This window comes from Dromaius novaehollandiae, chromosome 4 (assembly GCF_036370855.1).
Source record: "Dromaius novaehollandiae isolate bDroNov1 chromosome 4, bDroNov1.hap1, whole genome shotgun sequence".
Lineage (NCBI taxonomy): Eukaryota > Metazoa > Chordata > Aves > Casuariiformes > Dromaiidae > Dromaius > Dromaius novaehollandiae.
The window spans coordinates 27602907-27621631 of NC_088101.1; the positions used below are offsets into that span (position 1 = coordinate 27602907).

Sequence of the window (18725 nt, forward strand, 5' to 3'; positions counted from 1 at the left end):
TATCATTTGTCAAATCAGTAATTACATTTTTAATAACAAAAAAAGTATGTATGGTTAAAAAAAAATCAGGGAGTGAGAAGTACTGAATTTGTATTTTGGAATGAAAATCACTGTTTTGATCTTTTTTAAAAGATGAAAATTTAATACTAGTTTACAGAATGGTTTTACAATTTGGAGTTCAGAAACAAATGATAAACGCTATTAGGCAGCAGTGGAAGTTGGGTTCTGACTAACTCATATGAATTTGCTTTGCCTGCAAAGGCTGAATGACTTATTTTTGCTGGAAATAGAGGCAGTTATGTGCATTATATACAGTGGTTGGAGTGTGGTCATTCACAATTATCAGTGTGAACGTTTAAAGTGTGGGAAGATGGTTGGGGATAGTCTTGATGGACCCTCCTCTGTCATGTTCCCCCTCTGTAGTAAGTGCTAGTGTGGCACAGTGACTTATTTTTACATCTGTGCATCTGGGAAACATATTAAAAAGAACCCAGCTTTTCTGTTTTTTCCTCCCCAATTCTTCTGGCAGGTTCCAGAAGTGGCAGTATGGCAACACACTTGTGGTATTGCTGACGTGGCTGTAACTGAGCAGCGCTATCATGGAAGCCCAGCCTTCAAAGAATCTTCGTCATGTTTCAAGAATCATGACAGTTGCTAATTTTAGAAAACTGTCAGTGAAGCACTTACCAGCTCTGCTGAATGAAACGCTCGAACTTTGGTTTCATCCCTTAGTAATTAATTCCAGAAGTTAGCCTGAGTAAGAGTAAAACCAAACCTGCTCCTGAACAGGACAATGGCTGCGTGGAAAGAGACTCCCTTTCCTGTTTTAGAGCTCCAGGAGGGTACCTGAACATACCTGGCATCCCTATTAAAAAAAAAAAAAAAAAAAAAAAAAAAAAAAAAAAAAAAAAAGTCACTTGCTTGAGGTCCTGAGGCAATGCTTAGCATCTTTGGAGATAAGACTCCAAGGTCGCTAGCAGAAGAGGTTGTTAGCTGTGCCGTGCTAGGGCTATAGTCACTTCTGGGAGCCAAGGTTTAGGTAAACAGGCTGTCCCACTTCATCCCCTCTGCTTGTCTTAATGACCCAGTCTCCTGCTTCACCACTAGTTTTATATCTGCTAATAATTATTTTCTGCTCATCTAACTTCTCAGAGAAGGATTTCTCTGTCTTTACTTATTTCTAAAGCATTCCTTCCACTGGTAAACCCGTAATGTCCCTGGCAATATGATGGTGTTTTCTGTTCTTATTTCTCTCTTGTGTCCAGTTATCCAAGAAATCTTGTGAACTAACTGCTTGACATGGTTAGGAGATTGAGGAGGTAAAAACAAGCAAACAAAACCCCTGGGGTACTCCCCCCTGCTTTGCTGGCTTGGTGGAAGCAACGTCATGTCACGTTGTGCGTGTTGGTATCTTGACCCTAGCTCATTATTGTGGTGGAGTCGCTTGCCATGTGGGTGAATGCAGATCTTGATCTGCTGCCTGGCACTCTTGCAAAGCGAGAGTGCTAGAAACTGCAAGTGAGCTCAAGAGCTGAATGTCCGTTTAGATAAAACTATGTGACATGCGATCTGGTCAGGTGGGTCTTAAGTTTACTCTGTTCCCTGATGTGCAGAAAATGATTAAAGGAGGTGGAAAAGTGCACAGGAGTCTCTCAGTTATTGCGGTAGAAAAAAAATCGTTCTCTAGCTTTCAGTGACTTGGACAGTTCTGTCTCACTCTAAAATAAAAAGTAGGAAGGAAGTGAGCTTCCTCATGTTTCAGGTTCTTTTTTAAATGAGTCAGCACGGTCTAATCTATACAATGTTTATGTGCCTCTAGCCAGGAGATTTAAAGAAGAAACAAATATAGTTTCATTAGTCCTCTTCCTCCATTCTCCTGCTTTACTCTTTCTGCAGACTTGACAGACTTGCATCTGTATGCAGAGGGGTGCACACATACTCGTATATGCATTCTCACACGCACACCTGTCCTGCTCTGTTTTAGTGTGATGTGGTGATGCAGAGTCTGCCTGGCCTTGTCAGAACTTGATAGCTTTCTAAATGCTGTATTCCTTGTTGCAATGACACCAGGAAAAATAGTATGGGATACTGCATTATAAATATAGCTGAAGCCTTGGGGAATGGGAGAATTTCTAAATGACTCAAAGCTATGTCAAAGCATAATTTTTATAAAGAAATGTGAACATAATTGCTGAACACTGACTGGATTTTTTTGCCTGTTGTAGTACTCAACTGTGCTGGACAATTATTATACTAAGGGTTTATCTTCTAACAGAACACAGTTATCTTCTCCATTTGCACAATCCAAAGGACCTGAAAAGCACCTTAGTCGCAGTCCTTACACTGGATTAGTGCTAGCTTTGTCTAGAAGGTTTTTATGTTGTGCCCTCAGTTTGCAACTGGAGGAAAGCTAAGGGTAAGAAGAGGACTTGACAGCTTTGTTTTACAAAGCTACCTCAATTGATGACATAAAATAAGAAGAGAAGTAGATAAACATCAGATTAAACCAAGTTAGAAATATAGTATAAACTAGACTGTAGGAGCAAAAACACATTCTTCAGCTATGGAATGGTGATACAGATTGAAATATACTACTCTGAAGCAACTTTTTTATTTCTGACTTGAAATTTATTTCTCTAGAAATAAATTCTATAAAAAGTATAATCTTTTTTTTTAAGAAAGTACATCTTGCTTGCTAAAGCCAGGGGTTTAAAGGGACTGTCATTCTCCATGTGACATAAAAATCATAGTTTGGTGTCTATCTCTGCCAATTTTCTTTATTTAGTTGCCAACTATTGTCCCTTCATACCTAAGAACCTAAGAAACCTGATACAATTTTTCACAGATGGTAAGTACACTGCAGCCTTCTAAAGCTTTCTCAAGTGGGCAGTGCTACGCATTACTGCAAACTGTGTCTAGCTGTAGGTTGAACAGCTGAGCAAGCTCTAAGTATTCAGCTGTGAAAATGTCAACCCTAGTTGTTTGTCTTGTAATGTGACTGTCTTTTGACAATTGTTTTAACAGTTTAAATTGCAAAATATTTGGAAGCAGAATTAATAAACAAAAGCAACCTGCAGTTTTTGGGTTTCTACCTTCGGTATGTGCTTAGAGAGATATTCGAGTAATAAGGCTCACAGTATGGTTTTGATTCTTTGTAGTGAAATCCTGATAATCTCAATGCTGAGCTAAAATATAAATGTGGGTTTTAGTTTTGCATTTTGTTTTGTTCACAAGAGCATCAAGCCTTGCTAACAAAATGCAATAAAACAAAGAAACAGTTCCTGATCCAAGTTAATGCACTGTTAAGGTGTCTGGCCTTGAATGTGTGGGAGACTTTGACGGCCTGAAATCTTATGGTTGTGCTGTTTTTGAGGAGACTGTTTATGGAAAACACTGGGAAGTCATCCAGCTCAGAGTGAAATAATTTGATATGTATTTTCTTTATTTCCTCTCATTTTGGATTTTCATCAAGAACGTCTGGATGAAAGTACAGTCTTTACTCCCTCATCTGGTTCTACTGAAGCTTCCTCACCTGAAGTCAGTCTCCTGTTATTTCCTAACAGATTGCTAGCAATGTTGTAAACAGACTATTAAGACCTTGGATGAAAAATTAGAAGCAAACAAGCAAGATGTCTTAGAAATGTTGCTGATCCTGAACTTTGACTTGTCCTGTGCAAAGATGTGTAAAGCCTTAGGCATGGAGGTTAAGCACCAGAATGACTGGCTATGGATGGAGAAGGCTTATTGTTTAGATTGCAATAATTGAGCAGAGGTACCAGGGCAGAGTCTTTCTAAATTCAGAGAAACTCTGTCTCAAAAAGTAGGCAAACAGATTAGACTTGGAGTGCGTGTGCACTGAAAAGGATGCAGCTCTAAACCTGATACTTGGAAAACACCATTTATTAAATGTAACCTGTCACTCAGCAAGGCTTGGTGTACATTGCAAGCTACTGACTTCTGGTGAGATAGAGGCAGTCCCTTCTGGTCATCTTTTCCAGTGAAGATGATACTGTCCAGAGCAGTTTCACGCATAACATATTGACTCTTAAACACCTCCAGCCTTGTAGATTTACAATGATGTATATACAGCATGAAAAATGCCATCTAGCAAAACATTTATGTTGGTGAATAGCATCAAAAGGTAGTGAGTACCTAGCAAGATTGATTTTGCATTCTGAAGTAATTTCCTTCAGCATTAAAGTACCTGAACTTCTCAGTCAAACCCAATCTACCTCAGCTATTTTTTTTTTTTTTTTAAATCTCCCGTCATCTCTATTTAGCTTTTATCTAGCCAGTTGAAAAATTAAAATGAACTACTGGAATGAGGTGTTTGTGCCAATAGGATTTGAAATAGGCCTGTTTGTTTAATGTACTTATTGACCTCTATGTAGGCCACAGGGTAGCCAGTTCAAGCAGACTTTTTATCAGTCCCACCCTGCAGTGGACACGTGGCAGCTTTGAGTTGTGCATTGTAGCCTATCGACGCTGGTCAGTCAGTAGGATGTAGGCAGTGTCTCTGTGGCAGGGGCATGCTGGCTTGCAGCATGTGTAAGCATATGTAGGTGAGCTGATCTAGCAGGGGCAGCAGCAGCAGTGAGAGACAGTGGCATTGCCTTTCTCTCCAGCCTGGCTGCCTAAGCAAGCCACACGGCTTTTACAGTCTTCACCAAACCTTACTTTACCAAGTCTCTGCTGCTTTAGCATGGGTATGTGTGTGCTTCAGTGAGGAGTCAGAGAGGCAAAGGCAGTGAAAGATAATGGATTTTGTCATCTTTTACCTGTCCCACAAAAGCTATAAATGAAATCTAGCTTTTTATTTTCTTGAAGGAAAAGCCATTGTCCTTCTATCCTACCCTCTCCTGCCTCAGCTTGCAGATGTAACAGCTCCAAATACTGTCAAGCATACCGACTGGATAAGGATGTAGTGATTCAAAATGAAGTGCTACTTTGTTTTGTTTAGCATCTTTCCCATGACCTGTATTTCCACATGCTTTGCAAGAGTTAAGTAACTGCTGCATGCCCTAAATTCCAAAATCCAGCACTGAAAAAATGAGATTGTGTAGTGAAAAAAAATTGAAAACGCCCAAGACCAATAATAGATGACAAAAGAACTTTAAAGGGGTGGGCAAGGGAAAAAGTGATAGAGTTGAAAAATAAGTGGAAAATTGCTAAGGCGGAGGGAATTATAGAGTAGATAATTTTCTCTCTGTCAATTGGGCAGAAAAGAGACTGATACTATAAGAGCAAAGAAATTACAAAAGCAGTATAGTCTGGGGTGGGGGGGAAAGAAAGAGAACAGAAAAGTTGTGTGTGCATGACTGTCTTTAATCAGAGAAGCAAAAGATTTGATGAGGAATGAGGTGAGCTGTAGGGGGATTCATTTTTGTGTGCCTTGGAGTGTGCACATGTGTAGAGATATATGTTTCAGCCCATTGTGGGAAATGGAAGTACCACATGCAGAGAAGGGAAGAAAGATGGTGACAAAGATGACTTGTAGAGCTATCTCATCATGTTACCTGGCCAAATCCAATGTTGATGGCTTCCTAAACGTCTATTGGAAGTTTCCACTGGACTTTGATGCAACACACTGGTGACGCTTGTAGGATCAGGGCTGTTGCTGATATGTGTAACAGTTATGTGTAGATTCATAATCAGAGAATTATTCAGGCTGGGAGGGACCCAGGAGGACATGTGGCCCAGCCTCTTGCTAGATGGGTTTTGAAAACCTTCAAGGAGAAAGGTTCCATAGCCTTTTTGGGAAAAATGCTCCAGTGCTTGATTAGCTTCATGGTGAGAATTTTTTTCTGATACTCAGTTGGAACCTCTCCTGTTTCAATTTATGAGCACTGTCTTTTGTTCTCCTGCCATGCACTGCTGTAAAGAGCCTGGCTCTGTCTTCTTAGTAACATCCTGGCAAGTATTGGAAGGCTGCTCTTACTTTTCCCCCCAACCCTTTTCTTCAGGCTAAACAAGCCCAGTTCCCTCAGTCTCTCCTCGTATGCGTTATTATGCTGCCCAGCCTCCTAGCCATGTTAATGACCTACTGCTGAATTCAGTCAAGTTTATCAGCATCCGTTTTGTACCTGGATGCTCAAAACTGGATGCAATATTCCAGGTACAGTCTAATAAGAGCTAAGGAAAGGGGAACATCTTGAAACCGTTTGTGTGTGATGTTTTGTTGAGACTAATGGAGTAAAGATTTTATGATGCCAATGTGACGAACCAGGACTTTTTATTTAGGTTTTACCTGGCTACCACCCTAGCAACATTTCTTCAGACAGCATTGCTTCCCTGAAAGTAAGTCAGATATTTGGAGCCTTTGGAGGTTGTATGTGTGCTATCTTGTATGAATAAAAATGGATCACAGACTTGCTCTTGGGATTTTTTTTTCTCTCTTCTCAGTAAGTGCAAAGCTATAGAGCTGGGAAGAAGCACAGTAGAAAGTCAGTAAGGACTGGTAACCTTGCTTCCCCCACAAATACTCTAAGGGCAGTTCTGGAGGGGGAGCAACAATGTCTTACCATGAGATTTTGGCAGAAAGAAATCTTACTCCAAACTCCTGACTTTGTTTCTGGAAATGCTAAGAGTAGTATTCCTCAGAGCAGCCTTTGTAGTTGCATATGAAAACTTGGTGAATGATACAACAAGAAAGTGGGGCCAAAGTGTATGCTGGTCTAAACTTTTAAGTCTAGTGAGGCCACATCACTTTACAGCTTTGAAGTCTACCTTTAATGCTATTTAACTGCAGAGTAGCAACAAAACACAATATCTAAGTATTTTATTTTTCAAATCCAAGTGTGCCATGAGAATAGAATAAAAAATGATACAGAATTTTACAGGAATGTCTGTGAATTGTAGAATTTGGGGTGGTTCCAGCCAGAGACTGGGATATGGCAACTGTAGAGGACTCTTGTTGATAGGAGCATCCTACTCCATGCCTTAATTAGACATGCAGTTCCATCACCTCCCAGTTTATCTGCTGTCCTCAATCTCATCTGCAAATGACATCTGTTTCTTGTTAAGGGAGACTCAGCTGAGAGGAGCTGAGAAGGATTTCTTTTTCTTTTTCTTTTTTTTTTTTAACCTCAGTATGCAGCTTTGACTGAAAGGAGAGGATTTTTTTGTATGCTGACCCCAGCACTGTGTAGTGAGGAGGCTTTTTGGCCTTGATCAGAAGCTCAGCTGTGAAAACAAGGGCATTTTGTTAATCAGCAATTCTTACAGAAAGTAATGGTACCCCTTCAACCCCTAACATTTCTGAATGGAGTTGAACCTGAAGGTGGTTGAAGGGTTTGAAAATGGAAATTCGTGAAGTCCATCCAGAAAGCTAAGCTCCATTAGTAGGCTCAGTCCTGACCATGAAGTGTGTTGGTGGAGATGTGCAGAAACAAAGCAACTGAGCAAAAGCTGTCTACTTAATGCTATTTTTGCTGCAAGATAGGCTCTCATGGTGCTTTATAGTTTTTAAGTCTGTCTAGAAATGGGATTGTATTGGTGTCACTTCCTACTCTGACAGCTTTGATAAGAAAAAACTATGATGATAAGATTTTTAGTGCTCTAGCATAAATCCTAGTCCAGAGCCAGTTGGCCACTCTTGAGCATGGGTCTGTGCTAGCTGGTGTGAGGAGATATTCTAGCCTGCAAAATAATGGGAAAGGTTTGTTGCCTGTTGTGCTCTGTGGCCTCTGTCATTGGAAAGAAGGGATGGGGTTTCGGTAGCTGATGTGCCCCGTGAAAGGCGGCATTGTGCTGTACAGCCCTGACCTTTTCAATATTCTGTCATCCAAATGCCAGTCGCCTCTTCAGAGCTTCAATAGCTCCTGGAAAGTGTGAGGCTAAAAGGAAATACAGACTGCTGGAGAGAGAGAGAGAGTAGCGTGATTCATTGTCCTGTGCCGCAAAATAGGAAGGGTTTTGTTCTGATGGAGCTCTAACGAATGAGTTCAGTGAGAATGGGTGAGGCAAGCTGGGGCTTAGGGGCTTTCAAAGGCTTTCCATGCAGAATTATATGGTTAGAGAAAATAAGTGGGGAAACTAGCATTCGCATGCATGGGTGAAACATCTCTCATCTTTGATAGAAAAGGTGAAATTGTGGTCCTCCTGCACTGTGTGCTGCCAGCAGGATGAATGATGTTCTGTACCTCCCCCTATCTGTGGCCTGTCTAGTCTACTCAGATTGTAAGCTCTTCAGAGAAAAAGACTGTCTGCTGTTGTTTGGTGTGTGCCCAGTACCATAGACCCTCCTTGTTCTTTGACTGTTATTGTAATAAGGAAAGGTGATAATATTTGCACATGGAAATCAAAAAAAAAAAAAAATCATTTAATGACTTTGCCTCTAAGTCCCCGTTAGTCGTCATTGATGAAATCTTGGAAATGCTGTGGAAGTGAGCTCACCTGAATGCTGAGGACTCATGCCTCTCCAGTTCTTTCTTGTTCTGCCTCCTCTTCTAATGTTGTCTTATTATTATTAAACTTGTCAGCATTTCCTTTGCCAATCCTTGAGGTCCTTCTGACCTGTTAACCATATTTATCAGTAGAGTATGTTAGTTATATCCCCTTAACCTGGGGGGAGGTTTCAGGAGCATATGGCAGAGGATGGCTTAGCCCAGTGCAAATGTGTACCAGCTCTTTTTTTAACACACTAGGGTGTTTGACCAGTCTTAGAGGAGATGGCCTTTCCAAGCCCTGTTTATCAAGACTTCTAGTCGTTGTGGTCTGATGACCATAGCGGCACTGCAGTATCGCTGTAGGACTATTCATATATTTTTGCACCAGTATCCTGTAGTACAGTGCCGCTAACCCTGGTAGAAATATTGACTGCTGTAGTCATTACAGGCCAAGCTTGAAATGTTTAGCTGGACATCTGTCGTCTCAATGAGCGTCGTATTCTATGGCTGGAGTAAGTAACTGTGGAAAAAAATGGAACTTTGACAGATGTGATAAATAGCAAAGCAGTAAGCCTTGTGCCCAGGGAGCTGGGTGTTTTCTTTCTCTTCTTGATTTGTCTCAGACCATAGGCAACTCACTCCACCTCTGTATATCAGTTTTCCAAACTGAAGTGGTGTTAATAATCTATATCAAACTGCACTTGTTTGTCTTGATATATACAAAAAGAAGGATTCACATTATAGTTGCATGGTTTAGAATTCTGTTGAAAATGCTAAAAGAGAGAGAATAAAGTGCCAGTATGCTTTCTCCTTCCGATGCTTGCTCACAGACTGTGTTTAAAGAACATTTGATGCTTTACTTTGCAACAAGTTACAAAATGCCGATACTGTTAGTTCATTTTTCCTAGAAATGCCTAAATTCCTACATCACAGAGGACATCAGTACTTACTGAATTCTATATTCTGTTTTCTATTTTTTTTTGTTTAAAACATGGCCTATGACTCATTCGCTGTGTATTTTTTGAACCCTGCTTTGAATACGAACTTGCTAATTTTTTCCTTGTTTTTTTCCATGGCAGTTAGCACTACAGGAGCCATGCTGTGAACCAATATTTGAGTTTTGTGGTAATTTGGAAACTTTAAAAATGTTTCTGTTCCAAATCAGTGGTTTCTATAGAATGAAATTCTGAAATTGTATTTTAGAAGAACAAGTGGATATATATGTGTGTATATATACATATATATATGAACTCACGTATGCATGTGTGTAAATATAAAAATTAAAACTAAAAATTAAAATAAAACATTAAAAATGTTTACCTTTGTTTCTGATTTTGATTTACATTAAGATGATGAAATCTTTTTACTTTTGCAAAAGTCAAGCTACTGTAATGGTCTAAACATTTAGACTTATTGCATTAAAATTGATAATTTGATAATTAGCACCTTTGATTTTTTTTAAAAAAAAAGATGAGCAGAAAGATTTACACATATTTTGCTGTAACATTAAGACTCTGACCTTGCCCAGTGTTATTTGGGAGCCTACCATACTCTCTCTCATACCAGAGAACTTGAACAATTTAGTAGCTCATAGGGAAGGTAACTCAGCTTATTTGTGTTCTGTCAAAAAGCACAATGGAGTTAATGGTATTACAGTATGTGTCCATTCCACTAAAGTGCAATTTTCTAAAGCAAACTTTTGGAATAGCTTAAAAAAATACAGTAAACATATAAGTTATGATCCCTCCTGCTGCAGTAAAATATCATCAGTCTAAGATGTTGGAGAGAGCTGTTTCAGAATACTTTTGCATTAACAGGTCGGTGTGTGGCATCCTTGTGTACATGCCACCCCTGGAGCAGGATCACGGAGTAGGATGTGTTTGCCACATGCCTGATCTGCGTTGCTGAATAAGGTACAGTGAGGGATTGCTTAAACAACGCAGCTCTGCTAGGTGCTTGGTCTTTGTTCCAGTGGCTTTGCTCTGTGTAGTGCAAAGTAGCTGGGGAGCTGCCTTAATGAGAGAAAGGAAGATTTATCCTTGACTTACAGGGAACTTGTGTCTGTCATTGCATGAGTGGAAGGAGGGAGGCTGGGAGCAGGAGGAACGCTGTGGCTGTGTGTTACACCGGAGACTGTTTACCTCTTTCTTGGCCCAGACTTAGATAGCAGTAGAGAAGATAATACAGAATGACTTAAAAACTCTATTTCTCTCTCTACCTCCAGCCTCCAGTGCAGAGGGTTCAGTCTTTTGGAACTTGAATTAATCTTGCTGTTTCATCTTGAAGCTCGCGCATGTGTGCATGTCTTTTAAATGTAAGTATGTCTATAGGAAGGTCTCTTGGGACATGAATGGCTTCAATTGTTGGAAATTCCTATGTACTTTGTTTTTCCTTTTCCTCAATCTTTATTTTTTTTTCTTTTGGCTTAATATGAAGGCATGTAACTACCTTTTACCCTTAAATTTATTCCTGTCTAATTTTTACCGGGAGTAAAAAGGGAGCGGGAATATTTGTACTTGAAGCTACACAGAGTTTTTCCTGTCTTGCTCTTTTCTGCTGATATTGCCTGCCCCCGCCTAAAACAAATCAGTAGATGTCATTCTCTTGAATCTAAAATATTGTTCTAAAATAAATCCTTACTTAAAAACCTGCAATATTTTGGAATATTGTCCTTTGGCTGTGTCTGCGCTCATGAGTGGAACTTAATGTTGTAAAATTTGCTCTCAGTATAAAATAGGAGCAAGTGCAATTAGAAGAAGTCTTGAAGTTTTGGAAGTACAAAAATTTTTTAGAGATCCTGTGACATGCTTGATTCATTCTGGGAAAACAGATTCAAATAGATACTGGTTCTAATTGTAGGGAAGGACAAGCAATTTTTTTGAAAGAGAAACATAACTAAGACCTGAATATTGCATGATATATCATGTGCTGCTCAGGTGCAGAGGCAAAAATTCAATACTTTACAAGCGCGTCTGCCCAAACTGGAGCAGAGGCAGCTATTTTGCATCCCGCCAAAGTGTGTTTGATCTTGGAACTTAAAGAATATTTGTTTTATGACTATGAGTGTGCCAAGAAATTCTTTAAAGCAAAGTCTGTAACCTCCGAGGCTGAAATGGAATAGGATGAAACAGGAAAGTTACTGGAAGATGACACTGGTGGGTTTTTTGTTTTTGTGGTTTTTTTTTAAAGTCCAACACCTAAACACAATATTCCTCTCCAATTCAATTCAAGTCTACCTTGTATATTGCCTGTCATAAGTCTAATTCTTTAAAATAATTACAGTGAGCCTTTCTCAAAGTATATGTGGTATGATGAATTGTGAATAATTGAAACAGAGGTCTGAATTCTCATAGTCTATGAGGTACTGTATGTGTTATAGTGTGAGCTTCCATTTTTACATTAAATTGTGTCTTTCTGAATGTCATTATTGAGTATTAGTCCCAGAGAGAGGTGATACAGGTTACAGATCATTAAATGAATTCCACAGTTTTTTGTACTTGGATAATAAAGCATTTGCTGTATTGTTCCTTTGTGGACTTGCCAGGATAGCACAGTATGCAGTCGTAGGTGAAAATGGTAAAGATGAGCACCTAAATCAGTCCCTGCAAGGTGATTATTTTGTCCCTTGCTTTTGCTTACCGAGTTTATCCCTCTGTAGTCAGGCAGAAAATAGTACCTTCACTATTGCCTGACACCCTGCTGGAAAGGCTCAGTAAGTGGTTAGAGCCTTTCATGGAGGGAGTTGGCTGGTTGGGCCATTGCAGTTAGATGTTGTAGAGGTTACAGATCTCTGCTGTTTATGAAAATCTAATGGTATCAAATTACGATGTTTTCATGAAGAGTTCTGAAGAGGCAGTACACATTACAGAAACAAGCTTAATAAAGTGTCTTTACTACCTTGTATTCCTTTTCTGTACCTCTGCAGGTAGCTGGTCAGGTTTAATTTGAACAGCAGACATGACTACCGTTCTTTTTAAAGATTAGGATTGGTATTTCTCCGACGGAAGCTTGACAGGGAGAGCTGTAACTCTGAGACTCTAGGAAAAGGCAGCTGCTGTGTTAAGCAAGTAACCATGTTAAATAGTAGCACCGGCTGTAGAGCACAGGTACACAATGGAGAGGCTTCTGTCAAGTGCTTTGAATGGTTACTGAACAAATACATAGCAGCAGAAATGCAAGAACAAATATAATATTCTTGAATTGAACAGTTAGATCATCCACCCCCAGTATAGCTCTTGGGTAATACAGGTGGCAAATGAAGAGTTTATAATGTTTCAGTCTGTATCTTCAAACCGGTCAAGAGAAAAAAAGATCTGTTTCTGACAGTAGGCAGTTTTGCAGCACTTGAGATTTTGACCAGTTTTCAGTTAACTTTAGGTAGAGTCTAACCAAAACACTGTCAGAGCATTTTGAAGAGTAATGACAGCACAAAAAGAGAGCAAGGCTGTCATAAGCTGATAAATGATTTAAGGCCAAAAAGCAGATATTGCAATTTTGGGAGGTTAACTGAGTCTCTGATAAAAGGCAAGACTATTTTGGAACGGCTTTCCTAGAGTTGCTAAGGAACGCTCAAAGTTTTAACCCTAGAGAAAGCAACTGAAATGTGCCAGGACTTGACAGAAAATCCATGATATTAAAAGTAATGATCCCTGAGAAAGGCATGTAAAACTCAGTTATAGTGTAGAGAAGAGCCCCTGGAACTGTGCCAGCTTTGATAACATATGCAAGATGATGCCTCATGTTTGGAGAAAAGATATGAGAACAGTGATGGATCATATCATGTTGCAAGAATTTGGAGAGTGTGTATGACCTGTAGAAGAGGGATGACAATTACACTATTGGCCCTGAGGAATCCTTTGCAGAAGCAACACTGTGGCAGAAGATGGATAAAGCATTGCCTAGATAGCAAAAGGGCAAATTAATTTTAAGTTGAGGGTACAGGTGCTTGAGACAGTATGAAATAATGAGATTAACACTGGAAGAAGAGCCATTGCCACCTGGAACATAAAAGGGGTAGCAATTCTATCCCCAGTAAGAGCTTGAATATGTGAAGTAGTGGGGGAGAGAAGCCTACCTTTAAACACCCAAAAGATATAAAGTCATCTGTTGGAGGAAATTCTCCACTGACTGTACAAGAAATGTAGGCCCCTAGGTTGAGGTATAGTAGGTGGCGTGATTACGCTGTAAATGCATGATTGGACATCATTGCCTATTTTCAGGGAAAAAGTATCCATGGTAGGCTAACATACCAAATCCTCAAGCACTTTGAGTAGGAGGACGCCAAGACAGATTTGGAAGAGGATCTCTAAAACCTCTTGTGAACAAAGAAGTTTCTATTAAATAAAATGGATGTGATGTCATGCAAATATGCCAAGTTCATGATTCTGGGAAAGATTTGTAAAGGTAGTAATTAAAAGTAGTGCTATTTTGTTGATCTGAAAGCAAGTAGAAAAGTTTGTGTACTAGTCAATTTTAGACCTGATTTCTACAAAATGCTTGTCGATCTCAAAAAAACCCAAAAAACAAACAAAAAAACCTGGGACCATTTTGTGAACAGACACTCAAATAATTAATTTGAGGGAATTATTTTCCACCAGCTACCATGAGAAAAGTGGGTGTTGTAAATACCTTTTCTATAATGTTGGCAAGATTCTAGCAGCTGACTTAGAAATATGTGATTGTATGGGACATGTTGGGGGTTAACTGAACATCTGCTAGTTTTAGTTAATAAAGAAGAAAAAAGTATTTCAGGTTGTAGGTACTAATGTATTAGTCTGAGAAAGGAGTGTGTGGGGAAATATAACTAAGAGGCATGAGTATGAATCAAGTGGCATGTGAAATCTCTCTGGCAACAGCATCTAGAACTAGCATTTCTAACCCAAGCATTGACTGAAGCAGAGCCGCAGCAGCCATCTAGGAAAATAATGGGCTCAGTATTTCTTGCATCGGGGCTGTAACTTGAATGCCTCTGCAGGCCCTTGCAGATCTTCCCAATTCGCCATGCAGAAGAGTCTCTTGTTTAATTGTATCCCTGCTTAGATTTTTAGAAAGAATCATTAGCAGGGCTTGCTGTAAGGTGTCTGTCTCATTAGTGTCTTGCTGAAAGGACTGAACTTTTAAGAGCTGCAGTTTTACTCTATGTTAAGCCATGTTATGCAAATTCTCCATCTTGCTCAGGGATTCAGAGTGAAACACAGATGCTGTTTTATTACTCTCAGCTCACTTTTGACTTTTGTTTTACTAGGCTTTTGGGCTCAACAGGCCCAAATGTAATTAAATGCTTCCTTTGTGCTTTTTGGAAAGTCATTCATTAGCAGTGCTAGCCTCCTTCAAAATTAATGCTGTGTATGCCAAATTAATCTGCACAGGGAGAAGAATATAAAAATCACCATGTAAAACTGTAAAGGATGGAGAATTTTTCTGTTTCATAGCACTGTCTTGAGCCTAACACTTGTATAGCCATACACTTCTCTAAAACTCATCTGCTGGAAAACCAATGAGCTGGGTATTAGAAATCTAGAGTTCAAGGTTAGCCTGAGGGTCTTCACTGATTTTAAAAGGAAAGTTAGAAAAATGTTCTAAGCAGTCAACAGGCAACTAAAGAATTTAGAAAAGGTGAGGAAAATGCGTGTGTGAATGTTTTCATAATACTAGCCACAAACAAGACAATGTGGTGACTTTAGCTGGCTGGCTTTGAGGCTCTCTTGACCCCAAAATGGGAAGGGTAGCTCAGGGATATTACCTTCTACAAATTAAAATTAGGTGTACCTGAGTCTTCTCTATGACATAAACCCATTTTAATAAATTCTGTTGGCTTATCAGGTAGTAGGATGCCATTGAGTTGGGGTATTTGATTGCCACCTTACATTATTTTTAGGTTAACATAACCAGTACAGTACTCATGATAAGGTTCAACAGAACAGCTGTTACAACCAAGTCAGCTGCGCTTCTCGAGCAATCAAAATCCTTCATTTGTAACCTCCCCCCTATAATAGATTTGGAGCTGTTCTCATAACTGTTTTGTGATAACTAGTAATGCGGTAGGAGCCTGGCAACTTGGTTCTTGTCCCTCCTTTCCTGCCTATGTCTACGTGGGCTTTAGCCAATAGGCGGCTGGGTATTTGGGTAGAGTAGCTGGCAAAGGAAAACTCGTTCAAGATGAGGCCTGTTTGGAAATTCTTTGAAAAACCTGTAGAGGTGCTTGACTTCTAAACTTGCTTCCTCTTGACTTTAGAACAGATCCTTAAATACAGCTTAACAAAGAACTATAGCTGATGTATTTTTTAAGACATTCTCTGTCAAGACAGTGGGACTGTTCTTTAAGGGGAAATGATGTGTTGAGACTTGCTGTGCATGTCTGAGGAACTGTCTGTTCTGCTTAATGTTTAGCGATGGTAGACTTTTATGGCAAGTGAATGTACACAGATGTACACAGACTACATAAGACCAAACTTCTGCTGTTGAATTAAAGAATGCTTTGGTTTTCAAAAGGCTGCCTGCTTACTGCACAGCACTGGCCAGAAGGTCTTTAAGAGATCGGTCGTTAGCTAATTTGTTTGACCTGTTTGATAAGGGAGCTTCATAGACCAAAATACTTAGGTTATTCTCTCTGAGGCTGGGAGAAATGCAGAATTCTGCATGGCAATCACACTGACATGCCAGAAAGAAGTTGGGAGCAACCAGTGATACAAGCGTGATATCATCTTGCTGAAAGCTGCGCGCTTCTTTGAAAATCTTTAGAACATAGTCGCCTGTGATATTCTTTAGTTCTGCAAAGTTTTAAAGCACCAAGATGACTCCTCTGTTTTATTTCCAGACAGGTCACTTCCAAATCCAGTGCAGGGACTTAATATTATCTTCCTGCTCTATTCTCATATGTAAACGTGAAAAATTGATCATGTCAGTAAGGAAATGTGCTATCACTGACAAATGTAGTCTGCAGAATTTCTGAAATCATTCTGGGGAGTTCTGTTGTGGGCTTTGAGCTCGAATGTTTTGCCAACTCATATAGAAAAGAAGGACGTTCACCAACAATTCTGTGGGTGGCTTGGCTTATAGCACGTAAGTATGATGAAGTTATACAAGCAAAGGTAGCAAGAATGTTTTGGTTGAGATCAGCTATAGATGCCCAACACACTTTAAAACTAGATTTACAACTATTTGGATAAGTTTAACTGAAATACAGGAAAGTTGACCTGAGTAGGTTTTCTTTCATGTACCAATGGAAATGCAAAGAGATAATTTTCCAGTGCAATTCAGCCTGAATTCAACCTGCTATATGGCAATTACAGGCTCTGGCAGCCAAACATAGCATGCAAACTTCGGAAAAATTGGATGAGTGGTTGTGTTCAACCTTCTTAAATAGGAAACATATGAAATGATTTGCATAAAGTAAAAGCCAGAGTGGAGATGTCAAAAAGCCTAACAAATAAACCCCTCACACAAAGCCCTCCTATGAGCTTTTGCCCATAGTGTGCCATTCACATCTAATTGTGATGATAGGTTCTTCAGGACAGTGGGAAGATATTCTGCCAAAAAGATTTCCAAATATTTTGGAAAATGTAAAAGAAAACACCCCCAAAACCCCATAAAATTTCTGTTAGATAGCCTCCAACTTTAGATTCATAAATTGTAAGATTTCAATATAAAATAAAAACTAATGAGCCTTGGTAAGATCAACATGATTTTTTCTTTTTGGATGAGTTTATGGTCAAATAGCAGGTGTAATATTGCTATGACAACACAGCACACTGAACTAATAGTTGTAGGAGTCCATTAAATGAAGAGCACTGAAAAGCTGTTTGGGTGCTTGAGTATTTGATCTGTGGTACAGACATTGCAACACTGTTTATCCAAGATTATTTATTAGGGTGTTCAGAAATTTCTAACAAAACTAGTGACAGGACAACATTGATAAATTTTCTGTTAGAAGTATAAGGCTGCTTGTACTAGAAAACAGTAATTTTGAATTACTTATTATTCAGTTTTAAATGAACTGAAGTAACCTAAGACTTAGGTATGACAGCCAACTCGGTGAAAACATCTGTCTGATGTATGACAGAAATCATAATAGAAAAGAAAAAGGTTAGAATGGATAAAAACAAAGGATAAAGGATATGTTATTATGCGATTTAAAACACAGGTGAAATTCTTACCGCTTAAGTCCTAATTTTTTTCTCAGATATGGGGAGAGTGATGCAGAATGCTAATTCTGGAGTCCAGCTCCAAGTTCAGTCTGAGCCCTTGGCTAACACAGCTGCCCCAGCTGCCTCACGTAGAGCCGGCATGGAAACCTCTCCAGCAGCTGCAGTCACGTCTTTGGAGTCCAGTCTGTGGAGGATATATAGATATTAACAGAGTGGAATTTTGCTGGTTTTGGAAACTTTAAGATGCAAACTCTAATAGTACGTGTTTTTAAAATATTGCCAGCTAATGATTATGAATCATACTTCCCTTGAGGCAGAAATCATTATTTGACTTCAGTGCATCAAACAAAGAAGGCTGTGTTTTAATCCTTTTGAACTGTCCTTGGTTTGATCCTCGATTGGGTTAAAATGCTGTATGAGAAAACAAGGCAGATAATTTAGTGTTGTCATCCATCTAAGTAATAATGATGCACTTTAATTTCTTGGCATCTAAACTCAAAGGCTTGTGAGTGTCTGACGAGAAATAACTGAAATCAAACATATGACAGAAACAAAAGGCATATTGATATATCCTATTGGTCTATGAGTTAACACAAGAGTAGACAACACCCTACTTTTTTATTTTGTGCAGCAGATTAAGGGAAATCTTCCTCTTGTGTTATTTAGTGTTGAACACATAAGTAGATGATTCAATGTTTACCTGTTTTTCCTTCTGCAGTGACCACTTGCATGCTAGTCAAAGCTCTTGTCTCTATTTGACTTAAGCAGAGAGGTTCTTCAGTTTGTGGTGTTTTGTACTGGGATGCCTGCAGATAATTCTACAAAAGTGGTATCGCCATCAGAGGCTGCGCAACCTCATGCTGTGTTAGCAGACCTAGTAAGTAACTTGGCTTCCTTGGCTTTGTAGCTTTGAAACAGAGGAACGCAGTATTGCGAGTGTTCGTAAGACTAAGTAATTCCAAACTTGGAAAAGCTATAATTTTCTCAGAACAGTGGAGGGTTGTCCACCTTTCTAAGCCTACAAGCTGGATGCCCAGATCATGGTGTGTGGTTTTGGCCTCCCCACCTCTACCCTCCATAGTATTCAGAGAGCTCAAGGAGTAGGCCCCAGGCAGGAGAAGACGTTTTGCTGGGCGCTCTCAGCTCCATGATGAGCAGGGGTGAGACTGAACGTGTAGTTAGGAACGAAGGC

The 18725-nt window shown here is 39.5% G+C and overlaps 1 long non-coding RNA gene across 1 annotated transcript in view; it reads left to right on the plus strand.

Moving 5' to 3' along the window:
- The window catches only part of LOC112996808 (uncharacterized), a 269650-nt gene that overhangs the window by 84175 nt on the left and 166750 nt on the right, over positions 1 to 18725 (plus strand). Inside the window, exons 3-4 of the long non-coding RNA XR_010388946.1 lie at positions 10205 to 10300; positions 10612 to 10701. This is a non-coding gene — a long non-coding RNA (uncharacterized LOC112996808). The remainder of the gene's footprint in view (positions 1 to 10204; positions 10301 to 10611; positions 10702 to 18725) is intronic.